We start from the raw sequence: 15,749 nt of genomic DNA on the forward strand, positions 1-15,749 counted from the left end.
GGCCATGTTTATGAAAACAGCAGTACATGTACTTGAGGGGTGATTTCAATGTGGGCAGCCGTACTGGAAAAGCATGACACATTAACCTCAGCGCACATCAACACCAAAGCAGACACCAACTCACTGACGCCCACCCAACCAGCACTGTTTCAGGGTACGGGCAAAATCGTTGAGGATTCATGTAGGATGGAAATAGTACAACTAAAAGGGATGTTCTAAAAATTGATGTTGAGAACATTTTGCCATGGAATGTACTGTACTGTTTGTTAGGATGTCTATATGTGATTGAAAAGTATGCTACCAAGTGTCAAAAAGTAGGCTATAAAAACCACAAACAGCAAATTCCCCAGTGTTAAATTAACAATGAAAGTGTGGAACCGTATAGACACTGAACAGTGTTGAATTAACACACTGCTTAGTGTAAAGCTTTATTTGCATATTTCCCAGACTGCCTTGACATTTGAGTGAATTGTTACTACCCATGACTGAATTTGTTAGTGACAGAGACAAGTTTGTTGCATTCATCCATTTTCAGTCCTATGGACTTCACCAAGTGTGATCCTAAATGACTATGTTATCTTTAAAAGGTAATTATTCAACACAATACGTATTTCATAAGACCTTATTTTGAGAACTTACACAAAAAATACTGGGTTGTTTGGAGGACCCAGCTGCTGGGTTGCAGGCATTGGGTCACTTAGTTTAGTTTTTTTAAAGAACAAGGTTGGTTTGTTGACGCTGGGTTATTGAGATATGACCCTTTAATGTGCAATCATGTTCAAGGAAAGTTTAACATTGCAGTGTACCAGCTTAACATGATCAAGAGGAATGACATTTACTCTCATAGGTGGCCAAAAATAACTATATAAAAGCCACACCCCTGATAAGCCATGACTTCTGAAAATAACCTATGAATTACATTAAACAAAGACCCAGCTGCTTGGTCAAGTCAACATGAAAGTGAATAAAAACCCAATTGATGGTTAAATTAACCCATGTTAGGGTAATCCAAACAACCCAATATGTTGAGTTATTTATGAAACCTGTCATATTACTCTGGCTTGCAAAGTGATGGGTAACTCCTATTGATAGCCAGCCAGAGTGGGGATAGCCAACCTACTAAATGTTGTATCACCCGCAACCTGGATTCAGAATGACTGCCAGGGTTGGGAAGAATAAAATATTACATTTTACATTTTAGTCATTTAGCAGACGCTCTTATCCAGAGCAACTTACAGTTAGTGAGTGCATACATTTTTCATACTGTATGAGACTACCTACAGCATCTAAACTGGAACAACCAGTTCAGTAACGGGTGCAATAAATCCAACTAACATATGGCTTTAGTTTAGAAAATGTATGTCATTTATATTTGTAATCAGTCAATGTACATGCAAAAACATAGATTTAATATGGGTGTGGTTTTGGTTCAACTCTGGTTATTGACACCAACACTGGGGGTTATTTTACACTAATGAGTGTTAATTCAACACTTACAGCATTGGTTGTTATGAGTGTAGGGCCTCAAAATAAGGCCTTATGAAATACATATTGCACTAAATAATTACATTTGAATAATAACATATTCCCTCAGGATCTCAATTGGTAAAGTCCATAGAACTGAAATGGATGAATGCAATAACCATGTCTCTGTCACTAACAAACACAGTCATGGGTGGTAACTCAAAAGGCACACTGGGAAATAAGGCTTTACACCAAGCAGTGTGTTAATTTAACACTGTTCCAGTGTCTATACGGTTCCACACTGGAGAATTTTCTGTGTGCAGAAACTTCAGTCAATGTCTTTGAACTTGAAAAATAAAGTTTGTCTCTACCCTCCCTTCCTTCATGAAAGCAGCTCTTATTCAAGCCTTTGAAGAAAGGAAGTTGTCCACCTACTGGCTAGGCTGGTACAGCCTGGATTCCGTCCACAGTTACATCACTGCTTATGACACAATGATTTAGGCATACAGCTTGTTTATGCCTAATATAAGATTTTTTGTCAAATACATGAGATCACTAGGCATTGAACATCAACCTGTGTGTGGTCATATAGTGCATTGTTTCAGACAGTAATCCTCTCATCTATGCATGGAAGAGGCAGGCTTTCTAAAACCATGTTCAGATTTCCCTCAGGACTCAGGTTTAGTGTAGAAAGGCATTTGATCACAGGTTATAAACTGTTGTAAACTGTTATGTCTCAGACTCAGAGGTTAATACTATATGAACGAGGCTCAATGACCTGTGGTGGATGTCTAGTCTAGTCTGGTCTGGACTAGTCTGACAATAACACAATGGATGAATACCCCACAGAGCCAGATTATATGTCAAAGGTTTTACATTAATTCTAATGAAACATACATATTATGCAACCACTGAGAGCCATGCAGGATGATTCCAATGTTTTAGCTAGAATATCAATCTCTCTGTCTTCCACTGTGTTTCCTTGCTTGATTTATCATTGCCCGCTGTGGGCTACTCAGCATAAGGACATGTTGTGTTGGTGCGTGTTTGTGTGTGTGTGCGTGCGTGCGTGTGTGCGCGTGTGGTGCTAGCACACCGTAGTGCTCAGTAGCACTCGGCTTGCCACAGTGTGTACTGATATACAGTAAGTGTGCAATGAGTTCCATTTCATAGGCAGCCCGACAGACAGACAGTCACCTTGGACAAAGGCATCAGTCCGGTTAATAAATATTGATATATCCCATCTATTTACAGGTTGTCCAGGAGGATGACGCCACTCTTTGTTGCCAAGTGCTGTGTGATATTCACAGTGACATACAAATTGAGAGAGAGTAAGAGAAAGAAAGAGAGAGTGACAGAGACAGAGACAGAGAGAGAGAGAGAGAGAGAGAGAGAGAGAGAGAGAGAGAGAGAGAGAGAGAGAGAGAGAGAGAGAGAGAGAGAGAGAGAGAGAGAGAGAGAGAGAGAGAGAGAGAGAGAGAGAGAGAGAGAGAGAGAAAGAGGAGAGAGAGAGAGAAAGAGGAGAGGGAGAGAGAGAGAGAGAGACAGAGACAGAGACAGAGACAGAGAGAGAGAGAGAGAGAGAGAGAGAGAGAGAGAGACAGAAAGAAAGAGGAGAGAGAGAAGAGAGAGAGAGAGAGAGAGAGAGAGAGAGAGAGCGAGAGGAGAGAGAGAGAGAGAGAGAGAGAGAGAGAGAGAGAGAGAGAGAGAGAGACAGAGAGACAGAGAGACAGAGAGACAGAGAGAGAAAGGGAGGCCTGCCTGCAAGCTGCGAGGACCAGATGGCTTGGTGCTAGGCAATAACGCCACAGAGGTGAAGGGTTGGCTTATTCACATGAGAGGCACATAACCATAACCCACTACTGACAGGAGCAGAACGTGACCCCATTACTAAGAACAGAGAAGAGGAAGGTTGTTTGGTCCATAAAGAGAAAGGACTATCATTAAGAGTGCTGTTTGGTCTGAATAGAGAAATTGACTCTACAGTTGAAACTTTTTCCTTAATTCCTGACCACTTCAGGCTGTTCACCCAAGCAGCAGACTAACCTAACGAATGGCGCAAAACATTTCCATTTGCTTTTTGACAGGTTGGAAATCAGACCCGTTTCTGTGAATGATTTTCCTCCCCCTGAGAACACCTGAATGTCATAGTGACCAGTAGGCCCAGTAATTGCCTGGGCAGTCCTTCCTTCCTTCCTGTCAGTCAGTGGAGCTGAAAGGACTAGCGACTAGAGAGACCAGAACAAAGTATGGCAATCTGTGTTAAAGTCATGGATGGCTGTGTTCCATAACATACGCTGATCACACTGTATGCTAGACATGGGACTCATTCCACCTGGTGGCAGGGTGGTGGTGGTGGGTGGTGGTGGTGGGGGGTGGACTGGAAACAATATTTCTATGGTGTAAATGGGCTTAGTCAGTTGTGCTCCAAACACAAAAGCACATGGAGCAGATCAGTCCAAAGTATGCTGCAAACCAGTCTCCCATCTAGGATAATACAGTAACTACAACTAATAATAATATGCTATTTAGCAGATGCTTTTATCCAAAGCGACTTACAGTCATGTGTGCATACATTTTTACGTATGGGTGGTCCCGGGGATCGAACCCACTACCCTGGCGTTACAAGCGCCATGCTCTACCAATTGAGCTACAGATGACTATTACTATAGAGAACAGACTACTGAAGCATGTGCCAGAGCTACGTAATCAGGGCCAAGAACAAGCCGCTAGGAGAGTGTGCCATGTGCTGTGCATTTTTTGGCAAAACATTGTAAGCTTGCACTCTAAAAACAACCCAATTTGGGTAAATATTGAACAGAACACATGTTGGGTTATTTTGGACCCAGCCAGTTTAGTCACTTAGTTGGATTGTTGGGTTATTGATGCAGGGTTATTGAGCTATGACCCACCGGCTCAGATCAGTAGACTGGAGGCGTGGCTTAGTAGGGGCGTGGCTTTCAAATACTTATTTTGGGCCACCCGTGGTAGTAAATGTTATTCTGGTTCATCTTGTGTTGTATTGTCATCACGTGTTAAGGTTTAGCACTGACACTTTTGTAGCTTTTATGAGGCTTACACAAGAGTATGAGTTCCTCAAACGCCTATTCATATCCCAATGCTGGTGTAGTTATCACTTTGTTATAATGTTTAAATGAGTGTTATTACTTTTATATTAGACACTGTAATGTGGAAAAATACTGAAGGACATTTTTTATTTGCAATGTACAAACTAGGGTTGGGTGGTATCCAGATTTTCATAACATCATACTGTTTCTGTACCATACCGGGGAATACGGTACAAACTTAACATGATGAACAGGATTTACAGTTACTCTCACAGGTGGCCGGAAATAACTATCTGAAAGCCACGCCCGCAATAGGCCATGCCTCCTGAAAGTAACCTGATTACCCAAACATGGGATAATTTAACCATCAGTTGGGTTCTTATTCACTTTCAGCTGGGTCTTTTTTTATGTAATCCATAGGTTATTTTCAGGAGGTATGGCCTTTTGGGGGCGTGGCTTTCCTATATTTATATTTATTACTCTCACAGTTGGCCAAAAATAACTATCTGAAAGCCACAGCCCTACTAAGCCACACCTCCAGACTTCAAAGAAAACAACCCAACTAAATCACCCAACTGGCTGGGTCAAAATAACCCAACATGTGTTCTGTCCACTATTGTTCTGTCCACTACCCAGCATTTATTTGAGTGTGGGTTGACCTTTTGCAATGAACTGGCCGGCTTCCACCAACAATACAGATGTAAGGAAGCGAGGCAGGCCAACATACTGAGAAGGCTTTTAAAAGACGACAAGAACTCTGGACTCAGCAAAAAAAACGAAGGTTAAGAAAACTATTCAAGTGCTGCCTTCTCCTGAGTCCTGCCCCTATTTATTCACAGAGGTGAAGGAACAGGAGGAACACTGTGTGAAAAGTGAGCGTGAACTAACAGAGTTACAGGAGATTAAACAGACAGCAAACAATTTAATGCTTACACCACCACCAAATGCAAATGCTAGAAAAAAGCTAAACGTCAAATCCTTCCCGGGATTATAGAAAGTACATATTGGAGAATACCAGGAATTTACATCATCAGTTATCACACATAAATACCAATGGCATGTTGTTTCATAGAATTAAATAGATCAGTGTATTATCTATCTCTATGTGCCTTTTTCTCAGTATTGTAACAGGAGGGCCATAAGAGGGGCAACCAATCACTCACAGTGTGTGACATAATATAATACCCTACACTTCATATTTTGTGTGCTAAAAAGACCCAATGGATTACAGACGATCACGTCACAGGCGATTTACTATCACGCTAGCTGCATCACTGCATCACGAAATGGAGGGGAAGACAGAATGATGAGGGTGGAAATTATTTTCAATATCATAACCGTGCATTAGAAATGGACATGTTGATCCGTACAGCTGTTTTGCATTCAGTATTAGGATTATTTAACCTCACAATTATCTCTGGGTTAGTAATCCTAATCTGGCCTGGACCAATCAACTCACAGATAGCCTTTACAAAGCCTGGCTGTTAACCTACATGCCAGGCCCATTGTGCTATAATTTGAACCTCCCTGCAATCAGATTACGTCTAATATAACTGACTTGCATTCTCACTCACTGGACAGATTTTCCCTAAAAACCAGCCAGGTTACAAGTGTTGTTCAGTGAGATCTGTGTAGTGTTGTATGGCAAAAGGGTGTGTCTAGAGAGCTGATTGTGATGTAAGTGTGAGGTCAGTTGGGGTATGAGGTAGGCCTATGTACTGTAGCTATAGGGTACTAGCCACAACATTTGTGACTGCCCTGCCGTCACACTTTGCACTTTGATTCAAAGCAGACAACTAGACTGAAAAAGGGAAAATAATGCCTCATACAATATTAAACTCCAATCTTAACATCTAGAGTAAAACCTAACACGAAATATTCCAGGCTAGAGGGATACAACAGAAGTAAAGATTATTTTCAGAGTCTGGCTGCAGTGATTTCAGACCGATGTGATTTCTGTCAGGTCCAGAGAGGATGATGATGAAGAGTGGAAAGAGGAAGGTGCAGTGAACCAGTCACAATTACAACAATTCCCTTTTATCTAGTGGAACCATAAATCATTTAACAGCAGCGCACTTTGGCTAATGGAAGTATTCATGATCCCTGTAATGTTACTCCCAGACAGCAACACCTACCTGAGGCTGAGGGAGGGGAAGGGAAGGAGGGCAAGCTAGGGGAAGTAGAACGAGGACTCAACTCTGTGCTGACCTCTGTGGTCCACCTGCCATACGGGAGTATGGCTGCATCCCAAATGGCACCCTATTCCCTTTATCGTCCACTAGTTTTGACCAGGGCCCTCTGCACTATATAGGGAATAGGGTGCCATTTGGGACACATCCTACAATATGTTCAACTCTATTTAAAACCCTCTGTGGTACACTTGTTTCTATAAAAAGGCCTTTTCTATTGACCCGGATCAAAAGCAGTGCAGATGTCAGGGACTGTGGGAAAGCAGACCGTGGACATGGTCTATTCGCAGTGGTTGTATAAGACGCCCCGTGAAAGTGAGTGTGTGGCCCACTGACTGCATCTGACCCTCTCTCAGTTTCTCGGCCAGTATCAGGATATGGTTAACGTGGTGTGTTTCCTATAACGTCAGCGATGTGTGTATATGTCCTGCGTGACACTGTGGTGTCAGTGTTGAAAGGATTAGAGGTGCTGTAATGTTTCCCAGCTGTCACTGAGCCATTTTCTCGCTCTCCCTCTCCTTTCTCTCTCTCTCCTCTGTCTCTCTCTCTCTCTCTCTCCTCTCTCAATACAAATCATTCTACACATAACTTAATGTCTGATTCCTTGCTGATTTTCACTCCTCTCCTCTCTTTCACAGGTTTGATAGAGTGAAGATCTTCAAACTGATTTTTGCAATGTCTTGCACTTTTTTACCCGATATGGTGACTCAATCACTTATTGAAATCCATACGAAAAGGCGTTGATGCTACAACAACTAGGGTAATGTTAATTGAGCAGAAAAGTGATTAAGGACTCAAATGTGAGAGAAAAAGACAACAGCCTATTGTATGTTTGATATGAGGAATTATTTTCCTAGTCAGTGTCAGGCAGGATGTCTGCTTTGAATCAAGGTGTGGTAATGCAGTCACAACTGTCTATGGGCAATTTTAATTGAGGTGAAAAGTGATTAATTAAGTAAATCTAATGTAAAAAAAATAATAAAAAATAATAAAAATAGACAACCGCATCATTGTCAGTGGTAACTAAGATTCAACAGATCATCTCACTGAAACTCTGACGTCCAGAATTCCTTGAATAATTAAAACACATATATTTAACCAGGTTCACTCCTGCATGAGTACGCTAAAACACTAAAGGCTTCACTCAACACAGAACACACAAGAAGAGCTGTTTTTCCCTGTAAACCACATTGACAGTTTGTAGGTTGAGGAATAGTACAGTCGTGGTCAAAAGTTTTGAGAATGACACAAATACTAATTTTCACAAAGTCTGCTGCCTCAGTTTTGATGATGGCAATTTGCATATACTCCAGAATGTCATTAAGAGAGATCAGATTAATTGCAAAGTCCCTCTTTGCCATGAAAATGAACATCATCCCAAAAAAACATTTCCACTGCATTTCAGCCCTTCCACAAAAGGACCAGCTGACATCATGTCAGTGATTCTCTCGTTAACACAGGTGAGAGTGTTGACGAGGACAAGGCTGGAGATCACTCTGTCATGCTGATTGAGTTAGAATAACAGACTGGAAGCTTTAAAAGGAGGGTGGTGCTTGAAATCATTGTTCTTCCTCTGTTAACCATGGTTACCTGCAAGGAAACACGTGCCGTCATCATTGCTTTGCACAAAAAGGGCTTCACAGGCAAGGATATTGCTGCTAGTAAGATTGCACCTAAATCAACCATTTATCGGATCATCAAGAACTTCAAGGAGAGAGGTTCAATTGTTGTGAAGAAGGCGTCAGGGTGCCCAAGAAAGTCCAGCAAGCGCCAGGACCGTCTCCTAAAGTTGATTCAGCTGCGGGATCGGGGCACCACCAGTGCAGAGCTTGCTCAGGAATGGCAGCAGGCAGGTGTGAGTGCATCTGCACGAACAGTGAGGCGAAGACTTTTGGAGGATGGCCTGGTGTCAAGAAGGGCAGCAAAGAAGCCACTTCTATCCAGGAAAAACATCAGGGACAGACTGATATTCTGCAAAAGGTACAGGGATTGGACTGCTGAGGACTGGGGTAAAGTCATTTTCTCTGATGAATCCCCTTTCCGATTGTTTGGGGCATCTGGAAAACACCTTGTCTGGAGAAGACAAGGTGAGCGCTACCATCAGTCTTGTGTCATGCCAACAGTAAAGCATCCCGAGACCATTCATGTATGGGGTTGCTTCTCAGCCAAGGGACTGGGCTCACTCACAATTTTGCCTAAGAACACAGCCATGAATAAAGAATGGTACCAACACATCGTCCGAGAGCAACTTCTCCCAACCATCCAAGAACAGTTTGGTGACGACCAATGCCTTTTCCAGCATGATGGAGCACCTTGCCATAAGGCAAAAGTGATAACTAAGTGGCTCGGGGAACAAAACATCGACATTTTGGGTCCATGGCCAGGAAACTCCCCAGACCTTAATCCCATTGAGAACTTGTGGTCGATCCTCAAGAGGCGGGTGGACAAACAAAAACCCACAAATTCTGACAAACTCCAAGCATTGATTATGCAAAAATGGGCTACCATCAGTCAGGATGTGGCCCAGAAGTTAATTGACAGCATGCCAGGGCGGATTGCAGAGGTCTTGAAAAAGAAGGGTCAACACTGCAAATATTGACTCTTTGCATAAACTTAATGTAATTGTCAATAAAAGCCTTTGACAGTAATGGAATGCTTATAATTATCCTTCAGTATACCATAGTAACGTCTGACAAAAATATATCATAACACTGAAGCAGCTAACTTTGTGAAGACCAATACTTTTGACCTATTCTGTTGCATTACAACCTGTAATTTAAATGAATATTTATTTGGATTTCATGTAATGGACATACACAAAATAGTCCAAATTGGTGAAGTGAAATGAACAAAAATAACTTGTTTCAAAAAATTCTAAAAAAATAAATAACGGAGAAGTGGTGCGTGCATATGTATTCACCCCCTTTGGTATGAAGCCCCTAAATAAGATCTGGTGCAACCAATTACCTTCAGAAGTCACATAATTGGAGTATCTGTCCATAGGACCACTTTAAGCCGTATACTCCACAGAGCTGGGCTTTATGGAAGAGTGGCCAGAAAAAAGTAATTGCTTAAAGAACAAAATATTGCCCAGTGGGAGAGGTGTAGGTATGAGAATACATACTAATACTCCTGTGATAAATAAAGACATGTAAAGCTGAATGTAAAACTGAAAATGTATCAGCTGTTGCATTTTGAAGTTAGAAACACACTCCTGATTGGATCAGTATCCAGCTCTGGCTGTGTGTGTAGTTGGCAGGCTTCTTCTTCAAGTTTGCCAAAAGGCACCTAAAGGACTCTCAGACCATGAGAAACAAGATTCTCTGGTCTGATGAAACCAAGATTGAACTCTTTGGCCTGAATGCCAAGCGTCGCGTCTGGAGGAAACCTGGTACCATCCCTACGGTGAAGCATGGTGGTGGCAGCATCATGCTGTTGGGATGTTTTTCAGCAGCAGGGACTGGGAAACTAGTCAAGATCAAGGGAAAGATGAACAGAGCAAAGTACAGAGAGATCCTTGATGAAAACCTGCTCCAGAGCACTCAGGACCTCAAACTGAGGCGAAGGTTCGCCATCCAACAGGACAACGACCTTAAGCACACAGCCAAGACAACGCAGGAGTGGCTTTGGGACAAGTCTCTGAATGTCCTTGAGTGGCCCAGCCAGAGCCCGGAAATTGAACCCGATTGAACATCTCTGGAGAGACCTGAAAATAGCTGTGCAGCAACACTCCCCATCCAACCTGACAGAGCTTGAGAGGATCTGCAGAGAAAAATGGGAGAAACTCCCCAAATACAGGTGTGCCAAGCTTGTAGCGTCATACCCAAGAAGACTCGAGGTTGTAATCGCTGCCAAAGGTGCTTCAACAAAGTACTGAATAAAGGGTCTGAATACTTATGTCAATGTGATATTTCAGTTTTTTATTTCTAATACATTTGCAAACATTTCTAAAAACCTGTTTTTGCTTTGTCATTATGGGGTATTGTGTGTAGATTGATGAGGGAAAAAAACATCAATTTTAGAATAAGACTGTAACGTAACAAAATGTGGAAAAAGTGAAGGGGTCTGAATACTTTCTGAATGCACTGTATGTCCTGTTAGTGGTTCTGACATGTTGCTAACCGATGTCTCAGTAGATGCTTGTTATGTTACGGCCTTGCCTCCTAGGCCCGTATTCACAATGAGTCTCAGAGTAGGGAGTGTTAATGTAGGATCCGTTTTGTCTTTTAAATCATAATGAATAAGAGTGGGGACCTCATTCTATACTGTACATTGGCACTCCTACTCTGAGACACTTTGTGGAGACAGGCCCTAATCTTTTCTACTACCCGCTGTTCTGTTTTTACTATGTGTTCATCCTACTGGTAGCGTGCCCATATTTGAGGTATTGCATATCGTTCCATAATGACACATCAATTATATTATATAACGTACTGAAACGCAAAGTTACATCCCCTGACGATCTGTATTGCCTTTGCAATGAGTATACATCTTAATGTATTAGATTAGAAGCTGTGGAATATGAACTTGAATTCCTGACAAGAAGAAAATGTCCAAATTAGCATATACCCTGGCAGCCTGTGGCAGTGTACTAGCTGTGCCATGCTGGGTCAGGGGTTAGCATTAGCATTTTGATAAAGAGACAAACAAACAACAGAGAAATAAGACATGCATAAAGAGAGCTTAGTTAGAGGATGTCATGCCAGTGAACCACACAGCATTGTGGCCAATGAGACAACCTGACATGACCAGAGGCAGGGGAGGAATTAAAAGGCCACTTGAAAGAAAGAGCCATAGGGTGCAATAAGCTGTTTTAGTCAGAGGTGAAATGGCAGTAGTAACTAAAACAAACATGCAAGAAGAAAATAAAAAGTGATGTGCGATTCTGTGTGGCTCAGTTAATAAGAGCAGGGTCCTAGCAACGCCAGGGTTATGGGTTCAATTCCCTCTGGGGTCACATATTAAAAATACATGCACTCACGGTACTGTTTGTTGCTTTGGATAAAAGCATCAGCTAAATGGCATATCCAAGTATATAGCATGGATTTCACACATCAAATCTCTATTGGATGTTCTCAGGCAGACAGTGTTCCTTTTCTCTTTCTATTTCTCCTGAAATAGGACTTCATGCCCTAGTCCTGTCAGGAACGACACTATTTGATTCATTATCCCCTTTAGAAAGAAAGAAGAAGACTACATCTTTCTTTCTCTTCTTCTCCTCTTCCTTCCAGCTGTGTCCTTCCCTCCATCCTGCTATACTGAACAGAAAAATTAACGCAACATGCAACTATTTCTAAGATTTTCACAGTTTATATGAGGAAATCAGTCAAATCAGGTAAAATAAAAAATTGAAGTAAATTAATGAGGTCCTTATCTATGGATTTCACATGACTGGGTATACAGATATGCATCTGTTGGTTACAGATACCTTAAAAGAAATGGGCCTCACAATGGGCCTCATTAAACATTAAAGCTCTGGTGGACATTCCTGCAGTCAGCATGCCAATTGCACGCTCCCTCAAAACTTTAGACATCTGTGGCAAAACTGCACATTTTAGAGTGGCCTTTTATTGTCCCCAGCACAAGGTGCACCTTTATCATGATCATGATGTTTAATCAGCTTCTTGATATGCCACACCTGTCAGGTGGATGGATTATCTTGGCAAAGGAGAAATGATCACTAACAGGGATGTAAACAAATGTGTGCACAACATTTGAGAGAAATAAGCTTTTTGTGTGTATGGAAAATGTCAGGGATATTTTATTTCAGCTCATGAAACATGGGACCAACACATTACGTGTTTTGTTTATATTTTTGTTTAGTGTAATTACTTAGACTAGCTGACCTTTTTCCATATTTCTCTCCATCCCTCCATCCTAGGCTGCATCCCAATTGGCACCCTATTCACTATATAGGGATATATTAGATAGGGAATGGGCTGCCATTTCGGACGCAGACCCAGTCTCCTGGTTATCGTTTGTTAAACTCTGTAGAGACACACTGTAGAGGTGTTTTGGCAATGTATTAGTTTCTACCCCATTCCTGCCCACTTTAGGAGAGGCAGCCCCTGGGCTCAGCTTCACCAGGGGTAAAAATAGGCCTAAATATGAAATGTGAATACATTTGCTGCGTTCACAGATAGAAAGAAAAGAGAGAGAGAGAGAGAGAGAGAGAGAGGGTGTGTGTGTGTGTGTGTGTGTGTGTGTGTCAATCTCATTGCTTCCAATACACTGAGAATGATTAGAACCACAGCTACAGGAGGGCTGAGGAGGATATACAGTGGTGTGTCCCATAAGGCTCTGGTAAAAAGTAGTGCACTATATAGGGAATACGGTTCCATTTGGGATCCAGACTGTTTTTCAGTATCCTATAGATCACCTTCACACTGAGATGGAGGCTCTATAAATCATACCAGACAGAATGGGACTAATTACAGTCTGCTCCCCAAATGGCAACCTATTCTCTATATAGTGCAATAAAAGCAAACGCTAAAAAGCATTTGAAAGATTTCAAATATAATTTCCACCCAGGTCTGCCAGTCAAAGCCATCTCATATCACTGCACAGCAGCAGTCAAACAACAGGGACAGGGACATGGACAGGGACAGGGACATCACAGGGACAGGGACGGGGACGGGGACGGGGACGGGGACGGGGACGGGGACGGGGACGGGGACGGGGACAGGGACAGGGACAGGGACTGGGACAGGGACAGGGACAGGGACAGGGACAGGGACAGGGACAGGGACAGGGACAGGGACAGGGACAGGGACAGGGACAGGGACCACATATGCCTATCCTATCCTAAGAGTTTACACAGTAGCAAAGTTTGCGTTAAAAAGCCCCAATCCTGAGTTTGTGTTTCAGCCCAACGACAGCCACGCACTACTTGATTTGGAATTGAGGAATGGTGCTGGGGATCATACGAGTTATAGATACAAGGAGTGTCAGTCCATGAGATTGGCATGATAGTTTGCAACTGAATAAAGCCAGTCCATTTCTTTACAACCAATACAACCATTCTCTCTTTCTGTCTCTCTCTGTCTCCACACACACACACACACCTTTCATTGCCCCACCCACTCAATAAAATCTCTGTCTGTACTCTATAGGTATCGTCAATAAGCAACCATGACAAAACAATGTGCTTCTCCTCAACCAGGTGGCAGAACAACACGCTCAGAACATGCCAGGCCACCAGGCCACAGATAGATCAGGCCCTAATCAGTCTGTCAATGCATAATACACATCAACACACACACACAGGCACGCACACGCACACATACAAACACACACACACGCACCCACAGATACTCCATAAAACGTATGTCAAAAATGGTTGTGACTTGGTATTTTGGTATTTTATTAGGATCCCCATTAGCTGTTGCAAAAGCAGCAGATACTCTTCCTGGGGTCCACACAAACATGAAACATGACATAAGACGTAAATGTAAATGTATAATACAGAACATTAATAGACAAGAACAGCTCAAGGACAGAACTACATCAAAACATTTTTTCACTCTACCCTGCAATAAAATGTGTATAGAAAAATTATCTGTCAATGTCAAACAAGGTTACAAAAAAAAGTGAATACATTATTGGTGATTGCTGTAGTCTCATCCACTTATTCTAAAATTATCAAACAGCATTCTGGGCACTGTAGGCAAAACAGTTCTTCCATTGAAACAAAACACATAGCCTAACAGACAACAAAACACTTGAACTTCCGTCGAAATAATGTATTTGTATAAAGGAATATCTCATGACAACAAAGCTTGGAGCCCATTAATTGACACCATTATCACTAGGCTACACAAAGCGAAACCGTTAGCCTACTATCAGTCTTTTCCCAATGATGTATTAATTAATTTCGCAGACAGCCTTCTTCCTCACGCATTGCCTACAATCAAGGTGGACTGACCTGCGCGAAAACGATGACTGTTGCGGTAGAACCTAAAACCTATTAATTAGATTTGGTTTCCTTCTTTTTTTGGAATAAATTTAGCCACCAAGGAAATTATATACTTGACACGAAGCTATCGAATTATTTCCTAACAGGTGGCATGTGTGCAAGAGCCAAGACAAATGTAAGAAATAATCTCTACTGATGCATTAATAACACGTGCATTAACGGTCTGCAGAATGAGAGAATATTAACTATGCACGACTATGCTCAGTTGACATAACATGGTCGCGTATCACAGAGCAGACAAGCGCGCTTTCAAATTCTGATGACACCGAATAAAAAAACAATTTTATTGCAATCTAAAACTTCAAGATAACTTTTAACTAAGAAAATAGCTTATAGAAACAGATAAAACTTATCGTAAATTAAAGCAAAATGCCCCTTTTATATTCTTTCAATGAAAAGTGAAAAGAATAAATGGACTGGCTGCCGTATTAGTGGAAATAGAGATATGAAAAGGCAACTTCCCGTTGACTCCATCTATTTACCTTGCACATTTTCGCTGTAAAATTATGAGGAAATCCGCTCGAATCCATTTCATAATCAATCACGTCTTGCAGTTTATTGACTTACCTGTGGTTAGCCTTGGGTGTCAGGAAAGTAAAACGGTCTCCGATCTGTTCTTGCCGCTTGTGGGTTATTCCAAATGCCTTCTCCACTGACTCGCGCTCCAAATATTTGACAGCGAGGAGCTGACTAGTATTCTGCCAGCAGCACAAACAATTACGTCACTTTCATATGGTAATAAGAAAACTTTCAAAATAAAAGCCCACATTTCAAAACATTGCAATATGGATAACTAATTCAAATGATATTGAATTTGACTCAATGGCCACTTTTATTGTGCCAACAAGAAAATGCAATAAACAATCTATGAAAACAAATAGAAAATATGGTTTGAAAAATATGAAGACCAATAATGAACAAATACAAGGTATGTTGAGAATATTGGGCTGTAGAGATAATATTTACATTTTAGTCATTTAGCAGACACTCTTATCCAGAGCAACTTACAGTAGTGAGTGGATACATTTTCATACTGGTCCCCCGTGGGAATCG

The 15,749-nt window shown here is 41.7% G+C and overlaps 1 protein-coding gene across 1 annotated transcript in view; it reads right to left on the reverse strand.

Moving 5' to 3' along the window:
* Positions 1–15,347, reverse strand: part of LOC121554968 (zinc finger protein 385B-like) — a 171,856-nt gene extending 156,509 nt beyond the window's left edge. The window contains exon 1 of the mRNA XM_045212106.1: positions 15,264–15,347. The gene's annotated coding sequence lies outside the window, so the exon portion shown is untranslated. The remainder of the gene's footprint in view (positions 1–15,263) is intronic.
* Positions 15,348–15,749: the final 402 nt, after the last annotated feature.

The sequence above is a fragment of the Coregonus clupeaformis genome, chromosome 40 (assembly GCF_020615455.1).
Source record: "Coregonus clupeaformis isolate EN_2021a chromosome 40, ASM2061545v1, whole genome shotgun sequence".
In the NCBI taxonomy this organism is placed as follows: Eukaryota; Metazoa; Chordata; class Actinopteri; order Salmoniformes; family Salmonidae; genus Coregonus; species Coregonus clupeaformis.